Below are 23,164 nucleotides of genomic sequence, written 5' to 3'. Positions count from 1 at the left end.
GAAAGGACATGATCTAATGTATCTAGGTAGCCTGCCCAGATAATAGAGCACAGACCACATCAGTATTTGTCTTTTCCCTCTTCCCAAAGACAAGCTGCTACTTTGCTGTTGATATCTTCATCATATACCATGATACCTTCATCATGTTTAGGGTCCTTTTTCTTGTGTGCTTGGAGCAGGAGATATTGGGATTCTTCAGGTACAGAGGCCTCCATCCCTCAGCTCCGCAGGCTGCACACAACCTTGTTGGCATGCAGGAAAGGACAGGTATGTGAATAGAGGTTTGGAAGTTGGGAATTTCAGATCAAAGGATTATTCTGGGAGGGGAGAAAGTCAGTGTCCAGCAGGCATTGAGTCACAACCAGAAATCGCTAACAACCCCACTTCTCCAGGCAGAGCAATTTGCTACAGGTCTTACCTTTCTCCCTGTGTATCTCAGGAAAACACAAGACCCTTTATTAAATGAGAAAAAATCATAGGTGCTAATAGAAAAGAATACTTAATGCACTAATATACAGCTAGTCTGATGGAATGCATCTCAAACGGGAGTAATCACACACTGTGCAGAGAAGATCCCACAGAGCACATCTCCCTTCATAACCAACACGCTGTGCAGCTGGAATGCAGACTTACAAAAAGCAGTGTCACGGTACAGTGCTAAAGATACATTACCTCCCTGTGAAAGTGTATGTGAGGGGAAATTCTGAAGTACTTGGAAAATAAAATTACTATATCCTTAGTGGAATACGAACCTGAGGCATCAGCAACGAATGTCTCAGGCTAGCAACTCATGCTCCAATGGAAAGCTAATTTGCTTTATACAATTAGAAGTGTCATATTCATTAGCACTTTCTGATCCTTTTTTTTAAAGAGAGTTAACAATAATTTGTTGTAATACAGCCCAATTGATTCTTGTTTGGAACTATAGATCAGGTAATTAGACATAATGAAATGCAGAGAAGAGAGAAGGATGTAAAATTTCTAAAGTTATAGAGAGGCCATTATCTATTGCAATGCTTATATTGATTAGCTTTATTGTACAGAAACCTTGAATTCTTAAGAGCGACAGTAATGGCACTTCAAGTGATCCAAGGCTCCATCAGAGTAAATGAAAGAGGATCTGTAGGGCCAGCTTGGTTGTGGAAGAGCAGAAAGGAAATAGGGGGAAAGAGGCAGAGGAGGGATGCCACACTTCCAGGTCCAGCTGGTGGGCCATTCAGGGGTGTCTTTTCCTCTGCCTTCCTCCCGGCATCTCAGGTTGACTCATTCAGTTCTTTTCAACTCTGTTTCACAGCTCCTCTCAAGTACAGCTTCAGACCTGCAGAAAGGGAGAGGAGATAGTGAAGAATAGCACCAGATCCCCGTGTCTTTCCCCCAGTGCTCTCCTCATATGCTTCACTGGGCAGATGGAAAGGGACACCACGACTCTCCTGGGACTCCCTCCTGCTGTCACATATTTATCCTTATTTCTGGTACCAGAATCATGGCCCAGCAGCCCCTCACTTCCTTTCTTTCTTTTTATGACTTATTTCTTCCAAGGGACCTATGAAGGACACAGCTTTAATTCAAGAGTTTTTCATGTCTTGGCTCTCATGCTCAAGTGCTAAAAAACCTCACTCCAACAGATTTGGAGTAAATGCACCCTGTAGCAAGTTGGAATACAAATGATTGAGTAATAGCGTTACACATCTCTCTTCTGAGATTATTTTCAAGGGGGAAAAAAGGGATCTGTGAAGCATGGAGATGGTGTTGCGTGCAGCAGGTAAGCAGGTCCTGGTAAGACAGGGATCTTTGAGACAGCCCTGAACTGGCTCTTTGGGTACTTCTTCATGCTTCAGGGCTTAAAATACCTTTCACTAGAAGGTGTTAGGAGAAACTTCCCCTGAAGCAAGATTTTACAGTTTGAGTCCCCGGGTGCAGTGAGGGGTTTAGAGGAAGTAGAAGGAGTTTTCTTATCTGAAGCAAGGCATGAAGCTCTTGGTTTTGGCAGGTGAGAGCTGATACTGCATATTTTCTCATATACTGGGAAACAAGAAGGATGCGAAAGCCAGATGTGAAAAGTGCTTTAATAAGTATGTTCTCCTTGTATAAATTCATAGGGAATTCCTTTGGAAGCATTCCCTTCTTCATGCACAGGAACTTAGTCTGTGTTCATCAAGCACAAAACACCATGAAGTCTTTTAAGCAATTTAAACATTCAGCGCCAGACTTCACATTGGGAATGCAGGATGTGTGAAACTGGCTTGAAATAAGACAAGAAAAAAAAACAAAAAAAAAAGCCATTCTGTTCCCCCAAGGCCTGCCATCATGTTTTCAGAGTCTGTAACTGTTCAGCATTTATAATATGGAGTATTATAAATATTCATGTAGACACTCATAGGCTAAAATTAAATAAGCTCATCAGAGTTATTTTTAGTATAATGGACGTAGGCAATAAGAGTCATAGAATCATAGAAAATACCAAACAAGTGAATGGAAGTGATTGGGGTAACAGTGGTACCTTTTCCCCCCCCCACTTTGGGAACTGGCGAGGGATGAAAATTAAAATGCTCACAGAGAGAAACATGTTGCAAGGAGGCAGCAAAGAGAGGCTGAGGGAAATGGCTGTGTTTTTCAGAAGAGGCCCACTCCAGTCAGAGCTGGGCCCTGCACTGATGAATATATTCAGAAGTTATACAGATGAGGCACAGTCTGTTGGCAAAAATGGGTTCCTGGGGGTGGCGGTGACGGCAGCAGTGTGCAGCCAGAATCAGGGATGGGCGATACAAAACCAAGCAGAACTCAAACAGGTAAAAATTAACAGATGTGCATTGGCGCAGGGGAGGAAGCCCTCATTGCAAACAAGTAAGCCATAGTTACAAAACCAGGGGGAAAGCCTCCAAACTCTTTATCACCTCTCTGGGAAAGGATCTTTGAGTAACAGCAGGCTGATCTGTGAAAAAGGCAGCTGAGGGCTAGGCAGCAACCTCAGAAATGCATCGTGTCAAGTCTGGAAATGGAACTGTGGAAGTTAAAAGCCAAGAGAGGAGTTTCTTCGTGCACATGTGGGTGCTGAAAAGCTACCAGGGTTCAAAGAACTGTCTGCAGGAGCTCAAAAGAGAGGCAAGCAGTGAGGCAGCTCCAGAAGGGAAGTGATGCATTGTGTGGAGCTGGAAGGAGTAGCTGCAGGAAACGCTTTTCCTGGGGATGCTTCTTTGCATTTGTTCCATTCCTACATTTTCTTTCTAAAAACAATCCTTCCAATCCCTCTCAGTGCTGTGAGGCAGAGGGACCTTCGCTCCAGTGCAGGGTGGCAGCTACACTTCCAAAGATTAAGCCAGAGATTTTTTTTTCCCCTGCTTTACTGCTTAGTTTTAATTTTTTACAATTTGTAGAAGCATCTTTAAAGACATGAACTCTTGGTATTTTCTTTAAAAAGTTTGCACACAGATCACAGTGGGCTGCCACCTTCTGCAGGTGGTCTGAGGACACATCCCTCATTAGCTGAAAGATTGCTCTGACTGCTAGAAACAAGTTTCTCTAAGGTCAGAGCATACAAAGACCCTCACAGAGAAGGGGAAATATCCATCTCTGGATCATTTTAAAATACATGTTTAAAAACTGCCCAGTGAGTTAGCACTTCTTACCTCCCTAAAAGTGGGGCTCTGGATTTTGCCATGGGGTGTCAGTGAGTGCCAGGGATGCTGGTGCACAGAGGGATTTACCTCGAGCACTATCTCTGCACATGGCATCATTTGATAAAAATCAGATGAAAAGCTGTGGCTGGTGTGGGGTGGTCCCTGCAGCTCAGACCATGCAGAGCTCCCAGGGATGCTGATGAAGCCGAAGAGCTGCTGGGAGCACTGGAACTGAATTATTTTTTTACCCTGCGCCAAATTATTTTCAATCTGCTGAATTCAGCGAGTGCACTTTATTCCTGTGTCAAAAGTGCAGAAGTGACTTTGCCTTTCAGTTTATGATTCAGATTTCTTTTTTGACATAATGTGACATAATACAATGTACTAGATGCAATTATGTACAGTTCGATTGTGTGCTAAATTGTCATTTAAGGCAGTTCTTTCTTTCTAATGTTAGGAATTGATACTCTGAGTTGCCAAAGATAACCAAATCCCTGCAGTAAGCAAAGCCATTTGTCATCCATGCAGTCTCGATAAATAATAATTGAATTGACTGACTATTGACAAACAGAAAGACGCATCTGACCTGAGGGAAACGTTAAAAATCAAAAACGAGGCAATGTTGTTGCAGGAGTGTCATATATCCATAGATATATATACCACATAATTATTTTTTTTTTTTCTGCTGAAGAGTATTTGCTTTTACTCAAAAAGCCAGCCATGTCAAGTGGCACGTTCTTCACTTTTATCCTCTAATGCTTTGTATTTATTTATAAATATATAGCATTGCTTCTTATCCTCCTTAAGACAATCTCCTTAATCATGAAAAAAAAAAAAGTGAAATAGCATCAGGTTTTTTGCAAAAATAGCAAGAAAGATAGCTGTGTTTGACCTGGAAAACAGGAAAAAATTCCTGTTAATTTTTGCAGCTCCAACTGGAATAGTTCCTGATGCTTGGTCAGTGTGGCAGAGTTGTGTTCTTCAGTTGAAAAAGCGTAAAGCCTCATTTTTCCTGTAATGTTGTGCTCAAAACCACAGCTCAGGCAGGGCAGTGCAGAGGGGTGATGCTTGGTGGCTCCCTGTCTGCATGGCATTGGGCTGGAAAGTATTTCCCCTAGGAGGGCCCAGTCTGGGCCTCCCCCTCATGAATGCTATTGATTGGAGCTCCTGCCTCTCAGAGCCAAATCGCTGGTGGCCATTTCCCTGTTCCCGAGGTGATGGGCACTGAGGAGCAACAGGGGAGGAGGAAGCCAAGGAGGGAGGAGAAGGAGAGAAGAGCAGACAGGGAAAGGAGCTTGGGGGAGGTCGGAGGCAGGGTTCATCTCCCCTGGCAGATGCTCAGGAAGAGGCAAGGGTGGAGGTCCCCAAGCCACTGAGGCTGCCAAACCTCACACCAACCTCAGCAGTTGCAACCAATTCTCCATTAAATGATCTTGGGTTGATCTTTACACTCACAAGGAGAGAAGTCTCACCTTCGCTGACTGTATGTGTCATATAGGGCTGCACTGATATATAGGAAACTGTTTTAAGTTCTCTCTTCTAACTTTAGTTTTTCATTGCCTACTAAAACTTTAAAGAGGCAGCAAACATAAATACCAGAAAATAAAAGAACCCTGCTATTCATTCAGGTAAAGGTAGCTACCTTTATACTCAGATTTTTAATTTTGTTTGGTTCTGCAATCAGATCTTTTAATATTGAAAAATATCCTTGAAAAATTAACTTTGAGAAGAAAAATCACTCCCAGTGATCTTGTTTGTATTATATTTGGCCAGTACTCTGTATCAGTTAAAGTAAGGGCTGTAATCACTTAGAGTAGGTCTGCTGAAGTAAATTAATGCACATTTAAAACAGATGATGCCAGGTCAGGGTCCACCCTCTCTATTGAAAAGATGAAGTGGCCCATCTCCGTTACCACCACACACACTCTGTTTGCAGTCAGCCTTCCTACAAATGACAGGCATGTTATTTAATCAATTAAAAAAACAATGACTGTAGGTATGAAAAGCCTCCATGCTCAAGTGCAAATGCAATTTTAGACTAACTCACCAGTGCTACTGCTGTGCTATGTACCAGTGGACACGTGAAATCCCACTTACTGTGGTTTAATATGGAATTGTAGAATTATAGAATCATTTAGGTTGGAAAAGACTCTGAAGATCATCGAGTCCAACCACTAACCCACCACTGCCACATCATCACTAATCCAAACACACACCTGCTTGCACAGTTCTGTGGACAGGAGCAGGTCACTTCAGAAACTACACTGGAATATCTCAAGCATGAACGAGGTACCAGGCAGACCAGTCTAGCAGAGGGTTTCACAACATGCATGCACCTGAGCATCTCCCTAAGGTTTGTTTGATACTGAGGTAGCATGTTGTAAGGGTTTATCCCTTTTGCCTCTCCCTAGCAGAACCATTTTGACAGTAAAATGTTTTGGTTTACAGTTAAGATTCTGATAAATAGGCTTTATTCTGGTTTTAGAAGACAACTGTGAATGATGTTAATCCTATCCACTGGCAAAGAGACCATGCTGGGAACACGGACCAGTCCACACTTGCTGGATGTGTTTACGCTGCACACATGGTCCTGTCTCTGGTGCAGATCTGCTTATCTTAAAGGAGGAGCCCTGATATTTTAAGAGTATTTGTCACACCAAAAGCCTTTCCTCATGCATTTATTTATTTAATTATTTATTCATTAATTCTTTAATTATGACAGGCTTACTCCATAGATTGAGAGCTTTGGAGATTAACCACACTTACTGTTCTTTGCTCAGCTGCTCAGAATACAGGGGCAGGTCTGAGGCTCTCTAAAGGAGACCTGATGGCCAAGACTTGCTGCTTTCTGGAGAGGTTTGAACTCAAGATGGATTTGTGGTGTTTGGAGTAGACCAGGTAGGAGAGGGCAGGGTTATTCAGCACCAAGGCTGCCAGGTTAGGAGAAACTCCCCTGAGCAGGCCCAGAGCAATACTGTTGATGCCATGGAGGACACTTCCAAAGCATTGATGGGGTTGACTGTGTGATGACCAACCAAAGGCCAAAAATGCTCCAGTGTCTGTGAAATTCTGATGAGAACAGAAACACAGGGAGGAATTCCCCTCAAAATCTGATGATGACTCACTTATCTGAAAGCTGTTACTTTCTAAGATAATTCAATGTAAAGTAAACACTGAAAATCATAAACAGAATGAGCATGGCAGAAGGAGTTTATTCACATAGAGCAGGTACATACAGCTCCTGCACATCCTGCTATCTTTATTCTCATTCTCTGAAAATGATCACTTCTGAATGCCTGGCCAGAATGATTTTTAGGGCATCTGAGCCATCCTAATGCAGATACTTTTGTGCCTTAGTGTTTGCAGAGTTAATCAGGATTCCTCACCTGTTTAGCCATTAAAGACTGAATGTTCTGGAAAGAAGCAAGAGATGTATTTGGTGAGGCAGATACAAGGCTGCTTCTTCCCTCTTCAGCCCTGTAGACATTTTTCATGCCCACGAGTGATAATAAGTGAAGATGGAGTGCTTACCATAGGGAAACATGATAAATGTTTCATGAGCTGTTAAGCATTTATTAATCATTCATATGCGGATGATTAAAAAATTAATACAAAATCTGAAAATGATTTAGGAATGAGTGAGCTTATGCTGACAGATGCAAGGAGCTGCTGAAAGAGGTGCTGAGGGGGAGGAGATGGCACTAAAGTCCTTTGGGCATGATCCTGTCTTTCTTTGCAAATATCAACACAGCAAACTCAACAGAATCCCAGAGTCCCCAGCCCCTAGAAGAGAGCGGGAGGAGCAGGCAGAAGCAGGCAGGGATGCAAGGTCAGACAGGGACAGGCAGGGTAGGCAGGGGCAGCAGTCCTGTCCCTGCAAAGCCTCCCTGAGCCCCTGAAGCTCTGGACTTTGGCAAGGGGTGGCCAGGACTACAAGGCACATCACACCCAGGTAGGAGCTGGTTTTTTGGGTCCTGACACTGAAAACTGAGCCACAGCTGAGAAGGAAAGTATAAACCACTGTCTGCACCACAGCAGCCCTCTGACAAGAATGCAGCACTGACCCTGCTTGTAATTAAAACCACATAAATACACTTGAATTAACCAGAAGACCTAACTTGAATTTGGACTGAACTTTTCTTTTTTTTTTTTTTTTTCCCCAGCAACTTTCGGAAGCTGAATTGCCAAGGGTGTGATATTAATGGTGGCAAGCAAGGGCAGTTCTGTGTCTCTGGTTCTTCACTCCATGATTTTCTAATTTATAGTATGAATAACAAGAAGATTTATGGTTTTCTTCTACATTTGGCATAGAATCTACCTAGGGAAGACTTTGGCAGATTCTACACTATAAACGAGTCAGAGTGCAGAGCCTGCAGTCTGTGCTTATTACATCACATCACTTACCATGAAAATATTATTTCCTGATCATCATATTCTTTGCATTACAAAAAAATAAAAATAAAAAAAAAGCTTCCTCAGCAGTGAGTTGTACAGAGGTTTGCAAAGTCAGCTGTTTGTAACAAACACTAGGTAAATCGATATTTGTAAATAGTCAAGGGTGAAAGTTAGCTCCTTATTATAGAATCATAGAATGGTTTCTGTTGGAAGGAATCTAAGAGATCACCTAGTTCCATCCCCCTTGCAACAGGCAGGGTCACCTTCCACTAGGCCAGGTTGAGCCAAGCCCCATCCAACCTGGCCTTGAACACTGACAGGGATGGAGCAGCCACAGCTTCTCTGGGCAACCCTCACCACCCTCACAGGGAAGAACTTCTTCGTTATATCTAATTATGCCATTACAAAGTGTCTGTGCTAGAGTAGGAAAGTGAGGTGCAGTCTGCCTATTTGCAGTATTGACCTTTCAGTGATAATACTTGCTCCTTCAGCGCTTCTCAGGCAGCAACACAATTGGCAGCAGATATCAGGACAATGCAGAAATGTGTGCTTTACAAACAAGTGTCAGCATCATCCTCTCTAAGGAACAGCCTTTTTTTTTCCTTCTATTTTTCTCCAGAAAAAGCAGCTAGACAGAGAGATGAATGGCACAAAGCTTCAACCAAGATGGCTTCCAGCCAAAGGAGCTCTTGGCTCCTGGGATGGTGGAAAAGCATATATTTCTCATCACTGTGCCAAGATGTAGTGAAAGAGAACCTGATATCCTGTTAAGCTGCAGTCTCAAGGGCCTCTCTCCACAGCATCAAATCAGGCCATGGTCTGTATATGTGAGAAGCCTGGTAAAGTTTTGCTGGCTTCTTAAAGACTGTTTCTGAACCATGGCTTCAGCCAAACTACAAATGTTAAAGAAGGACAAAAAAAGATTAAAAAGGAAAAAAGAAACCACAGGGCACAAACTCAGCAATTTTTTTTTATTTTGTTTTGAATATGTTTTTGGATGAAGAAGCAGATTTCAAAATGGAAGAAGTTCATTTGACTCAAGAACAACTCCCACATTACAGGAAGGTGAGTCACTATCTTGAGTGTCTGCCAGAATACCCATCAATGTACCCTCAAAGCAACACAGATAATCAAAACAAGGGGTTTTACTCACCATGGCTGGCTGAAATGCCGACAGGAATCCCAAGAAGGAGCCACAGTGCCCACACACCTGTCTCTTCCACATGGAGTGATTGCCTAATAAAAGCTCTTCACTCACCAGCCCTGGCTTGGTCATGTCTTTAGACCATCACAGCAACAACCTGAGGTCTGTAGAAGTTGCAGCAGCAGGCAGTGGGCTGGGGAGAGGCTCTTGTCCCATCATAGCAACAGGGGATGCTGCTCTGCCCAGGAATGCAGTGACAGTCAAGAAACTGTGCTGGCCTGTTTTCCACTACCCAAAGGAGCTGCAGGCTACATCTGAAATGCATTAGCTTCCACAGAGACTTGTTCATGCCAGGAGAGAGTCGGCAGCTTGTACCCAAGGATGTGCACGTTTCTTCATCCACCTCCCTCATCCTAGGGACACAGATTCATGGCTGCAGCTGCCAGCAGCCTGGCCTCTACACTGGTGGTTCTGCATAGTGGTTCCTTCACCTTTAAGGTCCAGTATCCAGTGCTTTGAGGAATTTTGTGTTATAAATAATAACCTTCATCAGTATAACCAGAGAGAAATTGTTTTTAATAGCTCCATTAGAGATTGTTGTTAAAATGAAAAGTAGTGGATTTGTAGGAATTAATACTATGGACCTATGGAAGGTTTACAGGGGCAGAAAGGTTTTGCCTAAAACAAGGAGATAACATAGGAGAGCTCAAATAGATTTTAGGATTACATTTGGATCTTTCAATGCTTAAAGCTAAATTAGAATGAAATTTCATTGAAAATTCTTAGGAAATAGATTTGTTTTTCCCCAGGACACAGATTTTACACAAAAACTTGCAAGAAATAATAGTTTTCTTGACTTAGAATATTTCAGGTGTTTTCCATTTCCCCTTGTTCCATTGGGAAGGTGAAGAAAGCATGACCTTTTCTCCTCGTAAAATTTCCAGTCCTATTCACACAAAAAAAAAAGAGAAAAGGAAGAAAGATGTCATGAATAAGGTTGAAATATTTCCTTTTTATTTGATTAGATAATTGATGTTCATTCTCACCTCATAGAACTGAATAGAGGTAAGTCCTGTGGAAGACACTGGATAATTGCATCTCTTACATGTGAAATGCAACCAAACTGCAAACCCTCAAGGTTTTTATAATAATTATGGAAAACAAAAATATATATATGTCCATTTATGTAGGTAGCAATGACAATTTACTCTTCTCTAATCACCATCTCCTATCAAAATTTCTCCAGTGCAATGTATGAGCATCTGCTGCTCATTGTATTGCGCTCCTAGAAACTCAACAATAAATGGTTTTAATTGTATCTAAAATTATGGCAATAATTCAGGTATATACACTATGCACACAATATTATTGATTGCACAAAAGGTATTTCTAATATTGTATTCCCTTAATTATTTTTCCTCAAAATGGCAGTGTTAGCCCCCTTGCGTATGCCAGTTTGATTCAGTATGGGAGTAACACAGAAAAGTTGTATCTCTAATAAAACAATACTGACCTTTTTCCCAGCTTAGTGCTTTTTCTGTCATGACAAATAGATTTAATTTCAGAGCTTTCTAGGAAATTGCATCAATATTTAAACTAATTTTGAAAACTTACTTTGAAAATGTAAACGCTCTTCCTTACCCTCCCATTAGTGATGGATACCCCACCAGTCTCTCTCCTGCTGAGTGAATGTGGTGGCTTAAGGGGTAGGAGGGAATGGCGACCTCACCTTCCCAAGTGCCATTGTACAACAGGTAAGAGGCCCTGCAGAAGGAATTGAACAATAACAAGGACAATGGCTCATCTAGCATGGAGGTCTTGCTGAGGTTAAGTTGGCCTACACCAAAACTGCTTTGTTAAAGAAGAAAAAATGGGTCATTGTCTTTTATCTCAAAAAGACTGAGAGAGCTGGGATTGTTCAGCCTGGAGAAGAGAAGGCTCCAGGGACACCTTAGAGCAGCTTCCAGTGGATAAAGGGGCTGACAAAGAAGGTTTTTAATAGGACAAGGAGGAATGTCTTTAGACTGAAAGAAGGCAGATTTAGATTAGGTATTAGAAAGAAGTTCTTCCCTGTGAGGGTGGTGAGGCACTGGCACAGGTTGCCCAGAGAAGCTGTGGCTGCCCCATCCTTGGCAGTGTTCAAGGCCAGGTTGGACGGGGCTTGGCACAACCTGGTCTAGTGGAAGGTGTCCCTGCCTGTGGCAGGGTGTTGGAACTGAATGATCTTTAATATCCCTTCCAAGCCAAACCATTCTGTGATTCTGTAATTGTCATAGAAGACTCTCTCCTGAGGGGAACAGAAGGCGCAGTGTGCAGACCAGACCCAATTCTTAGATAAGTCTGCTGCCTGCCTCGGGCCTGGGTTAAAGATGTGAAAGAGATCCATGTGGCAGCAAAGGCACAAGGCTTGTTGATGTGTTAGAAACCAAGGTCTGTCTTGCTTCTGGCCCCCATCCCTACCAGCACACCAGCACAATGACCAGTTTTCAAGGGTTTGTTGATCATTTACGTGCTGCTTTCTTCTCCCCTCTCTGAGCATGTTCAGCCTACACAGCTCTGTGCAACTCTGGGCATGAAAATCCAGGGTCACTTTACACACACGGCGTGAACTGGCCCTTGCTTTACCATGGAGAAAGAAAAAGAGGACAGGAGGTTTACAAAGCAGGCATCCCTGTAGGAGCAAAAGTTTCTGTCTACATTAAATGGACTTGGTATCTGGTGGTAATCCGCATCACATGCTTTTGTTATGTTGCCAGTGAAATGTGCAGAGGGGTACAACAGGGCAGGGAATACAATTTAAGCTTAGGCTTTTGAACTAAAGCTTAATTACCTCCCAGAATTTACTCTGCCCTTCACATGGGGCTCTAGATAGATCAAGATTAATTATGCTGTGGAGATCTTTCCCCCTCTAGCCTAAATTTTTCTATCAAACTGGTTGCCTATGTATTTTGACTGGGCAATAAACCATTTTCTGAAGACAGGAAAACTACAATTTCTTTTTGCTATTAGCAGTAAGGGTTTTCTGCATGGGAAAGGTTCATCAATTATACCAACATAATTACCATATAACTATACTACAGTAATTATTTCACTATATATCTTCCTGTAGTGACTGCTATTGAATAAAGCAGCTTTTTTAATATACCTTAAATCTATTCCCTAGCAATATAAACTAAATCAAAACATGTCCTGTTACTTAAGAACAAATATTTTGTGTTGGGAATAACGCTGGAAAAAGCAAAGCTTTTCAGCTATGACATTAATATAAGTTCATGACAGTAAAACAGTGCTAGTTAAGATTTCCACTGGAGTGCTTGGGTCCCTCACAGGCTATTTGGTGGAAGGGATGAATTTGCCTCCAGACCTGAGCCAGTACCTGGTCTGAGGTAAGCGTGACCCCACGTCAGCATTCCCTTCCAGAAGAGACAAAATTTAAGTTCTTCAGGTGCCATCATCAGAGCATCTTTTCATTTTTAGGCAGCTCAGCAGGGAGAAGATAGCATCTAAAGGATGTGTGCTGGCCACCCCTGGGTATTAGCCTGATCTGTAGGAGGCCACATCTTGAAGGGGAAAAGCCATCCACTGGTGTGGGATCAAGAGCTGGTCATAAACCACTGTGAATGAGAAACACCCTCAGTGAGGGTTTGGAATCCTGGACGTTTTTCTTGGTATCAGAGATGAATATGCACTTTATCACTTTAATCTTTCTCTAATGCAAACAAAACAAACAGGACTTAATGAGGAGGAACGGGTGGAAGATTAATGATGGATAGTCTATTTTGTCTGTGTGCTTGTTGCTAATTTACAGTCTACACAGATGCCCTGATCAGATGCTCAGACTGGCAGGACGCTGCAGGGGGTAAGCTCAGGAAAAACTCACCTGCAGAAGCAGGTGATCCAACAAATGGCAGGATGAAAACCTGTGCACAGCCTTAGCTTGCAGGGAGAAAATCATGGAAAGGGCTTTACAAAATCCAAAAAAGCTACCTGGTTGTCCCAGTGACAGCTGAGCAATACATCTGGGATTGTACCAGAGCCATTAGTGTCATGTCTGTGCCACCATATGTCACCACCAAGACGCAATTCAGAAGGAGTTTGAGACTGCAAGGTTCCTCCTCAGCTCCAACCGCTTCTCCTGACATTTACAGTCAACATTATTGCATTGCTAACTTGCAATAAAGTAAATGGTTTAAATCTCATTTCCTTTTGCAATTCATGATACATAAACCAAAGGCAAATAAAATAATTTTTTTCTGAAAAGAATAAATTAACGGCTTATTTCAGGAAACGTACACTCAGATATTCTTACAAAAGCATTTTATTGGTAGCAATATCCCACAGATAGTGTTTTCACAGGCTAAACAACAAATGAAACTAAGCAGGTAATTTTTCTTAGCAGTGTCTCTGAGTGCTTAGCGGCGCAGTGCATGTTCGTAGGTGATGTGAGCTGGTGGAGAGGAGGAGCCAGATATGAGGTGGTGTCGTGGTTTAAACCCAGTCAGGCAGCTCATTCACTCACTCCCCCCCTTCTTTCCCTCCCCCTACTCCGGAGGGGCGGAGAGGAGAATCGAAAAGAATGCAACTCTCACGGGTTGAGATAAGAACAGTTCAGTAACTAAGGTATAACACAAATCACTACTGCTACCACCAATGATAATGATGATAAGAGAAATAACAAGGGAAGAGAATACGACATCTCACCACCAGTCGACCGATAACTTGCCCCCCCAGCCCGACCAAGCTCTGCCCGATATCTCCTCCAACCCCGCAGTCTCCCAGCCCTTCCGGCTAACTCGCAGTTATATCCTGGGCATGACGTGCTGTGGTATGGAATACCTCTTTGGTCAGTTTAGGTCAGGTGTCCTGTCTCTGCTTCCTCCCGGCTTCCCCTCCTCCCTGGCAGAGCATGAGGCTCACAAAGTCCTTGGCCAGACCAAAACATCATTGTTATCAGCTCTATTCCCAGGGTGAAAGTCAAAACACAGCACTTCACCAGCTACCAAGAAGGACAAAAATGTCTGCTACTGCTGAACCCAGGACAGGTGGCAATGAGAACAAGCCACATCCTCTGAGCCCATCATATCAGTGCTGATTCATTCATTTTCCTGTGAAGCATCCTTTCCCACCCAGAAAGAAGCTATGTCCCCATGGGGCTCTGAAGAAGCTTGTACCCACCCTGTATGTGGCTCTGCTCAACTTACTTTTTTCTTCTGGCAAACACTACAGGAAAGTGCAAGAAATAGGACTTAAGTCATAGAAAGCCCATCAGAAAGCTGTTGTGTAATGGGAAGGGTAAAAATTGTACTCCCACTGTCCCAGGCAGAACACGCAGTTCACATGTGCCTACATATCTACATTTGGTTTTGTGTCATTCACGTATTCAAAATGCGGCAATAATGTGCATATAAGTATATATTACATAAATAGTGTACCAAATACTCCCAAGCCAAACCCCAAGTTATACTCATTTCATAGTAATTTTTAAATTAAAAAAGGATCATGGTGCACATGTTGAAGCAACTTTATCCACTGTTGCATGTTTGCATGATCAAGTTTGGCCTATCAGTGTTTGTAGTCAGGGACATGTTGTAAGGTATCTCTAGTAAGCTGACAAACTATAGGCATATTTTCAAATCTGACATAGTTTTCTGATTAAAAAAAAAACAAACCCAGGGTGAGTAGCATGAAAAAATAATAACTGCAGAACAATTGTTCATTGTTTCTTCCATCATAATAACTAGGGATCACTTGTAGATTTAAAGTAAAAACAAGGGTTAAATAGTAGAACTTTTCTTCCACATAATGCATAATTAAACATGGAACTAAGAGCCATGGGAGAGTTTGAAAATAAAAATGTAAATATACTCAAAATTGCACGTATTCAGGACAAAAAGATCCACAAAGTATTTGCACTGTATGCAGAAAGTGAAGTTTTGTCTCAGCTGAAGCCTATGTTAACATCCAATTATTTTAATAAGGCTCAAATTTAACACCTAGTAAGCAGTGCTGAAAAAAGAAGTGTAAGTTAATAAAATGGGACAAACTGACTTTTACTTTATGATATATATGTACATTACATGTTTGGTGTTAATTAATGAAACTTTATTTATATTTATATACTACTTAATGAAAGATACTTTATGAGTCCAGAAAATCCTTCTTTAAGCATCACTTACATTCAGCACTTTTTTCATCATATTCCACTAAGGGAACTGTGGACTTTACTGAAACCTGACTTACTGCCTTTCTAAATCTAACTGTAACACAAGAAGAGTAATGTGCCTATGTATATATAACAACAGCGCAGACTAAAAATGATGTAAGATAATTTCTCTTTTTCCTTTTTTCCCCTGTATTGTCATAGTTCCATATTCTTTCTTTGTTGCACTTCTCAGGCAACAATGATTACAACCAATACTTTGGGACCCAGCACAAAAAAAAACCCAAAGCAAAAAATTAAGAGAGATGAGGCATCACTGGGATAAGCGATGGATCACTGCATGTGTTTTATTCCCCTTTGAAAGCCATCTATGGTTTGTCACTGAGGGCACATCAGAAAATAATGAGCTCATTTTTTTGTTTGTTTGTTTTCCCCTTATGGTAAAGCAGCCAGAGCCATAAAATAAGCCTTTATTCTTCATGGAGGATCAAATGGCTGATTTAGTCATGAAAGGCTTGCTGTTTCAAAACGGTTTCCCTCTCCCAGACCAGCGCTTTCTTCTTCTATTGGAAAAGCAATCCATGTACACCAGGGGATGCATGCACGCATTACTGGGCACAGTGACAACTGCCCAGAAAAGGGGTGATCCAGCAGGGCTGAGTCTCATGCAAGAATCCAATGGAAGACCAAAGGAAAGGCTTCCAGAATCACTCCCCCTTGATGAGGCTTTGGGGAATCAAGCACTGCCTGTAGCAGCTTGGATGGGGGTGCCCAACTGCAAGGTCTTCCCTTGCAGAGCTATCTCTGAGGTGTCCATGAACAATGTGCATGAGCTGAGGTTTCCAAAAGCCATTTAAAAGTATGCATTAACCAAAGTAATCTCTGGATATTTCATTTTCCTTTGTTCCCTTTTTTTTTTAAGAAATAATTCTCCAGTGGACCTTTAAGCTTTTCCTATATTTTTCCCTCCCATTCAAGCAAAGCTGGGCTGGTACTTGGGTTTTCTCTCAGGTGTGCTGAGTACCATCTGGGCACCAGCAATAGCATAGGTATCTCATCAGCATCCCCCCTAAAGGACTCAGGAATGCTAATGGGTCACATCTGAGACTTCCCTAACAGCTACAGCCATGGATCCAGTGGGATGAGGAGGAGACATAGTGATGACAGCTGGTGAGGAAATGGCATGAACTGAGAGGCACTGCTCCATGGGAAGATGCCCCTGCTAAAGAGTGAACTACCGCAAGTACAGAAAATCAGTCAAGAGAGTCAGGTAAAGGAAAAGCATAGTGGATGGTGAGGTTAGACTTCACTGTGCTAGTAATAATAATACTGGCTCTTTAAATCCACCCTTTCAAAACTGTATCTTTTATTTTTCAGTGTTTGACTTAAAGAATAACCACTTGCTCTGCATTTGGAGGGAAGTTAGTAAGGCAGATAGGAACGTATGCATGTCAACTATTCACACCCTGGATTCAGGCAGGTTTTTTTTTTTAATATATGTGCATTTATATTGTAGTTTATATTGTATCTTAAAAAGGAAAATTACAAGGATGTATACACTTGAGAATAACATTTGCTCTGGTTCACGGAATACATCAATTACTTCTGGAGTGTCAGGACCATGGAGTCCCTAAAGTACAAGAAAATACACTTGGTTCCTGGCATAATTGCTCAGTCTCAAGGGGGTAGGGGAGATGCTGAAAAAGCAATTGAAAAATCCTGCTGAATTTCAGCCTGATACAGATTTTTGCAGAGAACCGAATGGTGTCCCTGCCCCCAGTTCACTCTCCATGGGGGTTTGGTTACCCCCTGAAAAATTCCCCCCCAGAGCAGGATGCTTGGCCAATACTGCTGGGTACCAACCCTCCCTGGGTGAAAGACCCATGGAATCAGAAGCTGGGAGTAGGTCATATGCAGAAAAACCTGGGAGTGCTGAAATCAAATGGCATGGACAGGTATTAGCATCTGAACTGTTCTCCCAGGCACCGCTCCATGGCAGCTCAGGCAGCGGCTCTGCCTGTGCCCACCTCACCAGCTGAAAGGGATCTCAGCTGTTGATACGCTTTGCTGAGGCTACAAAAATGTGCTTGCTGAGGCTACAAAAATGTCCTCCATCCAGGCTGGTGGAGGAGGGTCAAGGGGGAGGGACAATATCAGAATGAAGGGGATGGAGACTCCAGCAGGTCCCCTGCTACTGCCAGCATGTACAGGGTGGCAGGAGCTGGGGAAGGGCCCAGCAGAGTGACAGCAACCAATGTCCTGCCTGTGTACACCAACAAGAGAGGATGCTTTTAGGCCCTAAACACATCTCTGTCCTCTTACCACCATGTCCTGTCTAGCTCCAGCAGCCCAGAAGAGCTGTCTTATTGTGGTGTTTTGATGCCCTAGGACATACTCCTCCCAGCACCAACCTTCATCCTGGCAGCCACATCTCCTCCCCTGACTTTGTCTATGTGCCTCTGAGGGACCATGTCACTGAGAAATCCCTAGAAGGGTGCATCTTGGAGAGAGGGAGGAAGAGATGCTGTAACCAAGAGAGAGTGTTTGGCCCTAAGCACCACACTGAACCAATCATTTCTGTTTTGTTCCTGTGAATTTATGAGGCCAGAAGGAGCATTACTAGCCTAAACCTAAGCCTTGTAAAATAAATAGCCTACACAAAAATCTCCCCTGGCTCAGTTCCGTGATACTGTATTCTTTTCACCCCAGCCTCCTGTTGCTCACTCATCTCCCACATCAGCTTCAGAGAAGCTTGTCCCAGCCAGCAAAATCTAAACTATGTGTAATGGGAATGTAAACTAAGAGGAATGGGAAGATGAAACCCTCATTGCATCCTGCTCAGCTGCAGGGCCACAGCACCAGGGCACACACGTTCAGGGCCACCCTTGTCTCCAGCCTGCCTGACCTTAGGAGTGTCCTCAAGGGGACCCCACACTGCAGTACCCGCATCCCTTTGGTATGGGAGAAGTAACCAGAAACGAGTCCTCCACCTGCTCATCCATGCATCCACGAATAAAATGTTCTGGACTCTGTGGCTGTCAGCCATGGAGCCTGAAGCCAGACTACACAGGGACTCTGTGTACTGCCACAGGGAACAGCATCACATCATGGGACACCCTCATCTGCTAGCCAGGGACAATATCTTTGAATTGCTAAAATGTCCAAGACCAAAAATAACTACCCTACTAATTATCTTTACAGTAGCTAAAACACGGGAGTTCTAGCAGGGTTTTTTTACTTAACTGCCTTGAGAAATACCTCAGTGTTTGATAAGTCTGTTTATCCAAACAATATTTAACCAGAAAATTGATAACATTTAAGGGACTGTGACGTACCATAAGGGATATTTTTTAAACATGATGATAGTATCTTGAGCTGAAAAGGGATTTTTTACATTGTGTCTAGTGAGTTATTCAGCTCAGCTCAGGTTACTCATAGAATAAACATGCAGGCCAGAGGCCACAAGAAAAGACCCAGCATGGCTTCACCTGTGCAAATGTGGTGTGAAGAGCTTGATGGGGTTTTGGGTAGGGACCACTGCAGAAACCTTGTTCTGCAGAGCCCTGCAAAAAGGATAGGGAGCCAGCCCTCCATGCAGGGCTGCTCCTTTATGACTGAGGTTGTTCTAAGGAGGAAACAAGTCCTGGTTCAGCCACCACTTATCAAGAGCGTCTTCCCCACATGCCAAAATCCTACAAGAATAGTTTCTTGCAGGGGGCACCCCACTGGCTTCTCCCCTGGCTCTAAAGCAGCCCGTGACTGTGGGATGCAGCCCACAGGAGGTGCTGAGCAGCATCTATGGGCGTATTTGTCAGCAAAAAATGACTGGATTTTGCCACATTTTTAAACCCTGCTTTGGTCCGAGGACAAACAGACCTATAAATGGATTAAGGCAAAAAATTGATCAAAATGCCCTGAAGTGACAAACATATTAATATGAGAAAGGAGGGGGGTTATCCACAAGTCAACGTCTACTGAAGAGTGAAATGAAAAGGTGGCGGTTCTCTGTACTCCTACATGGCTCGAGGTGCATCTTCCTGCTCCAGCCACCGACAGATCGATATTCACCCTTCACCTTCAACCACGCAAATCAATTTTTTGCCCTGATAAATAATTGAAACAATTTTATTCAATGCTCCTGAAAGTAATTTTAATTTTTCATTCTAAGCTATTGTAAAAAACTCTGCTTCATATTGGATTAAAATGATGAATTTAAATATGTGTAATGCAATTTATCTTCAAGTTGTTCAGGTTACCGGGGTGTTCATTTATTAGCAACCACAGTGACACCTTCCATGAAATTCACAATGAAAAAAAAGAAAACTGAAAATAATTCATTTTAAAATAATCATGTTCTGCTAACTAAGAAACTCCAATTTTCATTTTATCTTCACATTTGTTGCTTTAAATATGCCAGCAATTAGTTTTCCTCTGTGTATGGGAATGCAAGCAGGCCAGGCATGTGGAGGATGTGTTGCATCTTCCCAATATGAGCATACCAAAATCCTGAGGAGTTTATAAACTGAAAGCTGAGATTTCATTTGCACAAAAAGTGCATCACCAACCAACATGGAAAGCTGCAAATGTAAATCAGATCTCAATATTCGTAAATGAAATCTATATATTTAAATATTTTTTACATAGGCAATGTTAATCCTTTGATCTTATCACCATGTTCCAGTATTTAAAAGGTGGCTACAAAGAAGGTGGAGAGCCCTTTTTACAGGGAGTCAGGACTAGAGGTGATGGGCATAAGTTAATCCCAGGGAGATTCCAACTGGGCATGAGTAATATTTTTCCCAGTGAGAGCAACCAGCAATCAAAATAATCTCCCCAGGGAAGTAGTGGACTCCTGAACACTGGACTCTGTTAAGTTTTGGCTGGACAGGGTGCTGGGACATCTAGTCTAGGTCACATTTGCCTAGAAAAGTTGGACCAGATGATCCTTGAGGTCCCTTCCAACCTGGTATTTTATGACTGTATGATTAGTCTTGCCTGCAGAGAGATCTTTATTCTTCTGTGGTAGAGGTGCGGCTTAATCCAATACCTTGCCTTGCATCTGTGATCTGCACTACATTTTAGTTAATAAGCGAAACAAAGAAGCCACCCCAGTATGCACTAGATATATAACCAGGATATTAAGAAATGAGCAGGTTCTAAAAATATCACTGCACTCACTTCGCTGCTCCCAGTGAGACAATGCACAGGCATTGGAATCATAGGTAAGTACCACAGGCAGGGAGGGTGCGTGGTGCCCAGGAGCTCCAGAACAAAAAAAAAACAAAACAACTAAGCAAGCAAACAAAACCTCTAAATGTTAAGTTTTTAATTAGGTTTGGAATCCTTACCGTTCTTTGTTATCCAAAAAATCCTCAAGTCACAAGGATTTGCAGGATAAAGAAAGCAAAAGGAGAGGGAAATGCTTGTGTGTTTCTTTCTTTGTCGTATGGATGCTACCGAAGAATCAAGAGATCTAATCTTTTTGACTGAAAACGAGCCTAGGGGTTAATTTTATCAGATAAAACGCACAGCAGTGCGGTGAGATTATGCTCATAAACCTGAGGGATTTTTTGCATTTTGCAAATACTGCATGTCAGCTATGGGCATAGAGGTTTCAATAACATGGTGAGGAATTTGAGAGATTAGCATGAGTATGTCTCTAGATTTATAATCATGATGTGTTTCAGTTAATACAAAATTTTCTGAGAAAACCCCCTTGGTCATACAAAGGACTAAAGACTCCTGTGTGTTTGGGTGAGTTGATGCAGGGTCTACAGCTGATATCCTCGATGAGTGAGGACAGGGGATTTCTGCTCCATAATGTGCATGCAGGTCTCTCTGGTTTATCCTCTCAGAGGAAAACCCATGGCTGGAGCTGCTTTAAAAATAATTGATCTTTATTTTTTTTCCCCTTTACATTAGAAGATCAGAACATCTTACAGAGAAGCAGCAGAAAGAAATGTGACCAGAAGCAGACTGCAGAAAGCATGCATGGGGGAAGTCCCGTCTCCTGGCCACAGCTGCATATGTAGGGACCAGAGATGTCCACTGGCACCTGGAAAAGCACCATCTAGCATGGACAGAGGAAGCTGCAGACAAAGAACTGCATTTTAATTGGATGCAATCACAGCCCAGGAGTCTCACACAGTACTCTTCTATGATTTGTAGCAAACTGGAAATTAAAACAAAACAAACAAAACTCCAAAACCTACAACATTTTGGAGATACAGAATTCAGCTGTCAGGGTATGGTATTAATAGAAGAAAGCCATGGCATGGCAAGAGCGTTTCCCCCAGCAACAGAAGGGGATTTCTGCTCTGCAGGGTGAAGGATGTGAGATGTCAGTGCAGGAAGAGCCTCCAGCCAGCACAGAGGGTCTGTGCTCAGCAGGAGCATTCCTCCATGCAGGTGGGCTTTCAGCAGGCAATGGCTTGCCAGCTAGCTCTGGGTTCAAAGGGGAGGTGTGGAAGTGAGAAGGCAGCCTGTAGCTCTACATGCCACCTGCCAGTGCCATGATGAGATAAGGAAATCCATCTTCTCTGTTCTTCTGCCAGTTCTGAAGTTGTATGATTTATATTTTTTTTTTTTACTATTCAGAGTATGATTTAATCATGAAAGTTGTGATTTGTAATTCTAATATTTACACAGAAAGCTCTTTTTCTTATGCCTTTCTTCATAAAGTAATATTCAAATCAAAGTGCAGGTTTCATTTCATACAGCTTTGAAGTTGATCCTTTTGACATTTCATATTTTCATGTCATGCTTTTAACTATGAAAAAAAAGTTTCACTTATTATCCTTCCACTTTTTGCCTATTTCCTTAACTGCCTTTCCTTCACCTCTATTGTCAAACTCAGAAAAGAGATGGAAACAAGAGGAGATTCCTGTGAGCTTGCAATACTTTCACAGGCTGGGAAACAGTCATAAGTTTTTGGTCCTGGTTTGGGTGAAGGTAACACTGCACATCAAAACTCATCTTCCCCTGTGTGAAATGCGACCTGCCCTGTAGGGAAGATGGAAGGGTTTACGGGTGAGAGAACATACATCCCCTCCCTGACACTGGCTACCCTCCAGAGGGCTCAGGGCCCTGAGATACCTGTGGAAAACATGCTGCACCTTCACCTGCTCCAAAGAGCAAACACTGTGTACTGCCAGCAAATGTAAAGGAGAAAAAGCAAGTGACAGGCATCTGATGTCTCTGGGTTTGCAGCCAACAGCATCCACGGGTACTGATTTTTTTTTTTAAGAGCATGTAAGGGTAGAACAAGGGAAATGCCTTTAGACTGAAAGAAGGTAGATTTAGATCAGGGATCAGGAAGAAGTTCTTCCCTGTGAGGGTGGTGAGACACTGGCACAGGTTGCCCAGAGAAGCTGTGGCTGCCCCATCCTCGGCAGGGTTCAAGGTCAGGTTGCATGGGGCTTGGCATAACCTGGTCTAGTGGAAGGTTTCCCTACCCATGGCAGCAGGGTTGGAAGTGGGTAGTCTTCAAGGTCCCTTCCAACCCAAACCAGTCCGTGATTCTGTGGTGATTCTATGATTTTGTGTGTCCAATGAAGTGCAGCATTCTGCTCCCACAGTGAGTTTTTGGGTGGCTGCAGCAGTCCCACAGGCAGCAGTGCCAGCCTCTGTACCTTCCCTCACCCTTCTCCCCACGGACCTGCATGCCAGGACACAGCCAGAAGCCCTCAGCTGCGAATCTGCCTGGGGGAGAAGTGGCTCAGATGTCACCCTGTTGAAAACAGGGTGGAAGCAACAGGTCAGGCACATACCAGAAACCAAATTGGCTCCTTTTCTTAGCAAGATCATGGCATCCTCGCTAATACTCTATGGAGTGCATACCAGATACAT

This window comes from Pezoporus flaviventris, unplaced genomic scaffold, assembly GCF_033815535.1.
Source record: "Pezoporus flaviventris isolate CSIRO_AGI_PZ_B2104156 unplaced genomic scaffold, CSIRO_AGI_Pfla_v1 ptg000035l, whole genome shotgun sequence".
Taxonomy (NCBI): domain Eukaryota; kingdom Metazoa; phylum Chordata; class Aves; order Psittaciformes; family Psittacidae; genus Pezoporus; species Pezoporus flaviventris.
The sequence above is the reverse complement of the archived record's forward strand: the minus strand, read 5'-3'. Positions refer to the sequence as shown.